Source organism: Betta splendens, chromosome 4, assembly GCF_900634795.4.
Source record: "Betta splendens chromosome 4, fBetSpl5.4, whole genome shotgun sequence".
NCBI classification, from domain to species: Eukaryota; Metazoa; Chordata; class Actinopteri; order Anabantiformes; family Osphronemidae; genus Betta; species Betta splendens.
In genome coordinates, this window is record NC_040884.2 from 14,083,748 (window position 1) to 14,089,747 (window position 6,000).

General features: G+C 40.6%; 1 long non-coding RNA gene across 1 annotated transcript in view; it reads left to right on the plus strand.

Moving 5' to 3' along the window:
* Positions 1 to 5,565, plus strand: part of LOC114853490 (uncharacterized) — a 49,932-nt gene extending 44,367 nt beyond the window's left edge. The window contains exons 3-4 of the long non-coding RNA XR_003785581.1: positions 2,299 to 2,405; positions 4,796 to 5,565. This is a non-coding gene — a long non-coding RNA (uncharacterized LOC114853490). The remainder of the gene's footprint in view (positions 1 to 2,298; positions 2,406 to 4,795) is intronic.
* The last annotated feature ends 435 nt before the right edge of the window (positions 5,566 to 6,000 follow it).

The window sequence follows — 6,000 nt, forward strand, 5'->3', positions numbered from 1 at the left end:
GCAAAAAAGTAATCAGGGTTCAGGTTAGTTAACGAGTAGAAAACAAAGGTTATCACCAAAATGGTTGCACAAAGCGTCCATTTGGGATGACGCACTTTTTTTTCTCGGGCCATAAACAATCACAGTCGGCTCAGCATCAGCCTTTCTTCCAAATAAAGAGGTCGGGGTGAACCTTTTTGGTTTGTTTACCGCCACTACAATTATCCGACTTCGCTATAGTGATACTGCAGCCTTCCCAAAATTCCACCAACCACTTTAGACGGTAAAGCAATCGCAGCATAACCCGAGGCAAATAAAACGTTTGTTTGTGTCGAACACCGAACACCGACGATCAATGCACAAATCCAATTCAACTGTCATTTTGACAAAACGAGCCCTGCGTTGTTCTCCCGTGTCCTACAGGGAGCGAGAGGCCGACGTGCTAACAATGCAACGTCCGTGTAGCTGGAGCTGAGCTTAGCTCTTGCACTAGCATGACTTCACTTCCTGTCTGTTTCCTGTTCTGACTTTCTGTTTCCTGTCTCGTTTTTCTCCTTTACTTCATTTATCTGGTAAGTTTGTCCTTTGTTGCTTCTTACTTCATGTTACTTCAGTGTGTTTAAAAAGGCTTCTCCTGTTATGCAGTCATTTTGAGTTGTATTTTTATGTGTTATGCTTCTTTAGAGTAGTTTTCTACATTAGCAGTGACTTTACAATGTACAGGTAGGCGTGATTCCCTGTTTAATTCTTTCTTAGTTTCATGTGTTCTATCCTGGTTTCCTGCTCATGCAGTGATCTTTAGTTACCGTCCCTCTGTTTTCAACTTCTCGTACATACATGTATATCTTATCTGTTATGTTATTAAATGTCTTACGTTGTCGGTCTGCCCTGCCGTTAGACAAAACACTGTCCATCTAGTTAGGAATAAAATGGGAATTGAAATGGGATCCACGCTTCATGTAACGACATGATGTCAGATAAACTTCTGTAAATCTTATTTCCAACCCATAACTTATAAACTGTCCCCAAATTCCAACTCGTTCACCATCCAAACGTGAAACACCAGCGTGTTACAGACATGGCGTCTATGCGTCTATTACATGATATTCTCGCTCTTGCTTACACACAAACACAAACACACACACACACACACACACACACACACACACACACACACACACACACACACACACACACACACACACACACACACACTCTGATCTCCAGTCGACAGTGGTGTCTTAGCCTGTCATGCATTTAGCAGTGGAAGGCCATGTGTTAATGCAGGCAGGGACAGGCAGCTGATTACCTGCCTCCTGCTGGAGATAACCAGCAGAGAAGCCATAGGATGCCATTGACTGAAGTGGATACATGGAGGCGCTGTCATATTGGGGCCAATTGTAGCCCCGATGAGAGACAGTTTTAACCAGGGCAATTTAAATAGGGTGGGGTGAGTGGGGGACAGATGTAGCCATTACCAGCATTCATTGCCCCTTATTAATGACATCAGTGTCAACAGAAGGATATACGGTGACCCAGGCTGCTGTGCAGTATATCCCCATGGACATAATGCCTACTGGCCTCCAGTTTACACCAGAAACTTTCACTTGTTTATACAGGAAGTAATGCCAGAGTCACATGATTATGGGACGTTTAAAGGTCAGGAATGCTGAGTTGCAAAATTCCGATGTGTGTTCTTAGTTTTTCCCTATGTCCGGTGACAGTTCCCCACTCTCATCGAGTCTGCCTCTATTCGCTGTGGCCACCCTTCATGATATACAAGCCATCCTGACAGATTCACCAGTTGCTAGATTGCTTGTTGCTGCTAAACTCCTCAGCCTGCTCTTGACCCACTGGCCTTTCTGGTGATTACTGAAGCTGCAGTCTATTTTCTCAAGCCCACTTCCTGTTCACCTGAATCTGTAGACATTTGATCTAACCTCTGGAGACTTTTGGACTGGCTACCTTTACTGCACCTATGGGGACGCCTTGATTGTCTTGAGTGTTTTTGTGTTTGATGTTTGAGGTTGCTATGTTAAGTTTAGATGATTAATTAAGATAAATGTATACACTACATACAGTTCTGTATATTTTTTTGTTTATTCTGTCAGAAAAGGGGAATTTACTTTAGTAAGTGTATACTGAGGAAGAGCTCCAGTATGCATATTAAACTACATACAGTATGACTAATGTTGAGCATAACCTGAGTCGAGGTCATCGGTTTAGAGACAGAGATGAGATTGGCAGACTGTTATATCCCACACACTACCGCTCCCTGACCCTGCCATTTTCTGTCTCTTCATGTCGGCGTCTCTGCAGCTTCCTCTGATACGGGTTCCACAGGAAGCGGAGTGAGTGAAGTGTCTTGGCATTTGGGCCGCTGATGATGCGACGCTTCGTTCTGCGAGGGAAAGGACAGGACACCGGTGATTATTGGTTCAGATCTTTCACAAACACTAACAGCCTTTGCTATTGCTCCTTCTTACAGCAGACACAGTGTCAGAAAGCAGTGGGAAAGATGATAATTGTCCAACATAAGCTGTTTTACATTCGCGAAACATGCTGTTGGCTGCTTAGGTTTGAATACACGAGCAGAATGCAGCAACTTCAGATGGGAAATCTCCCTCTAGCTGTTGAAGCAGTCGTGCAGAGTGTCATGTTAGATAGTGACTATATTTCTGTATACACTTGACTGCTCAGCTACTTCCATGATGAATTGGTCCATCACAGAGCCGAACTAGAAATCAGCATCAGTCCATGTCTATGTGTGTTGTTGTGCATCTGTGCTGTTGCTGTTGAACAGTGTGAGTGTCCCTCGGTGGGCGTAGGACAGTGGACCTAACACCACATAGATTAGAAAACCGATTTCCTGGAGATGCTGACACACACACAAAGACTTTTTTTTCCCCCTTCTAAGTCGTTACACACCAGTCTGAGCTTGCTGTTTTTGTTCTTTTATTTATTTATTTTTGTCGCACTGCTGTTTGAGCGGCGGCGGAGGCTGTCGGTCTGCGCGGTGTCAGCGCTTGTTAGGGGGGTTCAGTTTGTGGTAAACAATGAAGCTGGAGCTCAGAGGGAGAACACTCTACCTTTGAACTAAGCCTGGAGAGACTAAAGCTGCAAAACAGAGGAAACACCTCTGTTCTTCTTGGGTAACCGTGCGCACTGTGACTGAATAGTAAATGCACCAGGGGCCTCAGCCCTCGGATATGGGATGTTTTCTAACAGGCAACTATAGCTGCTATTACTTCTCAAACTAGAGTCTGGGGACTAATGCGGACTTGAGGGAGATCAGAGGTGTTGAATAGTTACCGTATGTCTCTAATGCAAAATCTGAAGGAATAAATGTCTACTGTGATGTCTGCAGTTTCTACAGTCAATCAGTGAGAAGATGTTCAAACCCAGGTTTTGGTTTTGAACATCCTCTCTGTCGCTCCAAGGCAAGGGGCGGCGAGTGAGTGGGGAATTTTATTTATATACTGTGTGCATATATATATATATATATATATATATATATATATATATATATATATATATATATATATATATATATATATATATATATATATATATATATATATATACACTCACACACACGCGTGTGAGTGTATATATACACGCGTGTTGGTTTTGAACATCCTCTCTGTCGCTCCAAGGCAAGGGGCGGCGATTGAGTGGGGAATTTTATTTATATACTGTGTGCATATATATATATATATATATATATATATATATATATATATATCTATATATATATATATATATATATATATATATATATATATATATATATATATATATATATATATATATATATATATATATATATATATAAAATATATGTATTTTAGCTATAACTGCCAATATATCTAAACATCTTTGCCCTATAAGTCTTCAGAGACTGACAAGAATAGATAGTCATTATATATATTATCTCCTCAACACCCACATTAATTCTTAATAATGTCGCCTTCCTATTACAAACACAATACCGGGGCCAGATATGAAAGCTGGAGCGACGTCTCAAAATAGTCGTGTTGCTAACTGTATCACCTTCCACGGAATTAGGCCTCGGGCAAATGGCTTAACAAGATTAGCTGTCGAAGCAATTTAACGAAGGCGCGGTAATTGTTTAATGAAGATATTGAATATGCAGGCCATATTGTGTTCTATACGCTGCGACTTAATAACTGTCTGCGGCTCAAATGAGAGCCATCATTTACGAAACTAACTGCTGTTCCGGGAGGAGGGAAAAAAATGATGCTGCTCAAAAGAGGAATAAAGTTTTATTTATTTATTTATTTTTTTATTTATTTTTAAGCAGTTAATTCGAAGGAATGAAGGAGCCACACCAACAATTGTCCAGCTGGAACTATGTGCAGCTTTTAGAGGATAACTTTGACCCCCCCATACAGACTGACGAACTGACTCTGAGGTGCCATCAATTCTGAAACTCAGACAGGCAACTGATGTAATTATGCTGATTAAGCATAATAACATAAGCTAATACAGGCATTTTTTTTATCACAACCAATCTTTTTAATAATGAAATGCAACATGTTACCTTACTTTACATACTGTAGTGACCGGTTGTGTCTAGTCAAAACATTGTTGGTTATAGTGTTTGCATGAGGATTGTTCAGTTTACATGTAGTTATTAGTTTATAAAATGACCAGTCTTGATAATATTGTCTCAGGGAAACAGCTTTTTCCTTACACAATTCATAAAGGCTTGACATCGTTGTCCTTGGAATAATCAATAACAAAACATACACTTTTTACTGTCTTTCTTTCTTCGTCTTTGTCTTGACGATAGCCCTATTTGTTGTTGCTGTGTCCTTAAGCGCTGATTGAGGAGGTAAAGGCAGCGCGAGGCAGTCGGCATGAAACCAACAGAGGTAAATAAAGCCAGTGTACGTTGCATGAAAGCAGCCTTTCTTAGTTCTCTCAGTGCACCCACAGACGACCTTGGCTTTGAAAGCACAATGCGAAAGACCTAGAAATGTGTGTCCCAGTGCAACGGAAAACCTCCTCGCTGATTTCTAGCAACATGATGAAACTTCCTCGAAATCTCCTGCAACGTTGGACTGTCATTCATCGTATTAGCGCGTGCACTGGAGGACACCGAGAAGACGTGCACATGCACGACTCCTGGTTACACATATATATTCATTACATGCTGTAGAGGTTGGTGGGCTACACTTAGGTTTACCCAAACATTCACATGCTTGTATCTAAAATTATGCAGGTTTAGGAATTGTAATATTGTATTGAATAGTCAATGTAGTAAAAGTAAATGTAATGTATGTAAAAGTTTCTGGTAGTTGGTGGAGCATCCATAGCTTGCCCCTCAATCTGTAAAGTCAGTCCTGATTAGAGTTAATAATAATTCATGAATAAATACTGATACTTGTGTAAAACCTGATGCTTCATCCCAATTTGAGCAGAGCTGTGTGAATATTTGCCCTGTGATTGGAACCGAGCAGTAATACGGCTACTACTGCTTTTGTGGTGAATACTACTGTATGTATGTTCCGCAGTGGAAATGCACCATGACAGCTACTGTAACCTCTATAAAAATAAATATCAGCTCATTGTTTTGTGTTTTGTTTTGCCTTGACATAGGTCTCAAAAAGATTTGTAATTTCAGTGTGAAAAGCAAATACGGCATCACTGGCGTCCTCACAAATGCTGACAGCTGTGTTAAGGCAGAGAGGTCTACGAGCTGCAGCTGCCTTCTACACACAGCCAACCATAAATAGCTTTACAGTAGTTTACTATACTGCACCTTTGGGTACAGTTCTCTTAACAAGCTATTGCTCATTCTGATGATACCTTTAAGAGGGTTATAGTTTAGTACTGTATACTGCACATGTTAATACGGAAACAGAACCGAACAGAACAGAAACAGGCAAACAAATTAAACTTTTCAAACATTCATTTCAATTCAATTGAAAACTCAAAAGGTATTAAATAACACTTTACTATGTATTACAGAATGTGGTAGGTGTGGGTCACACA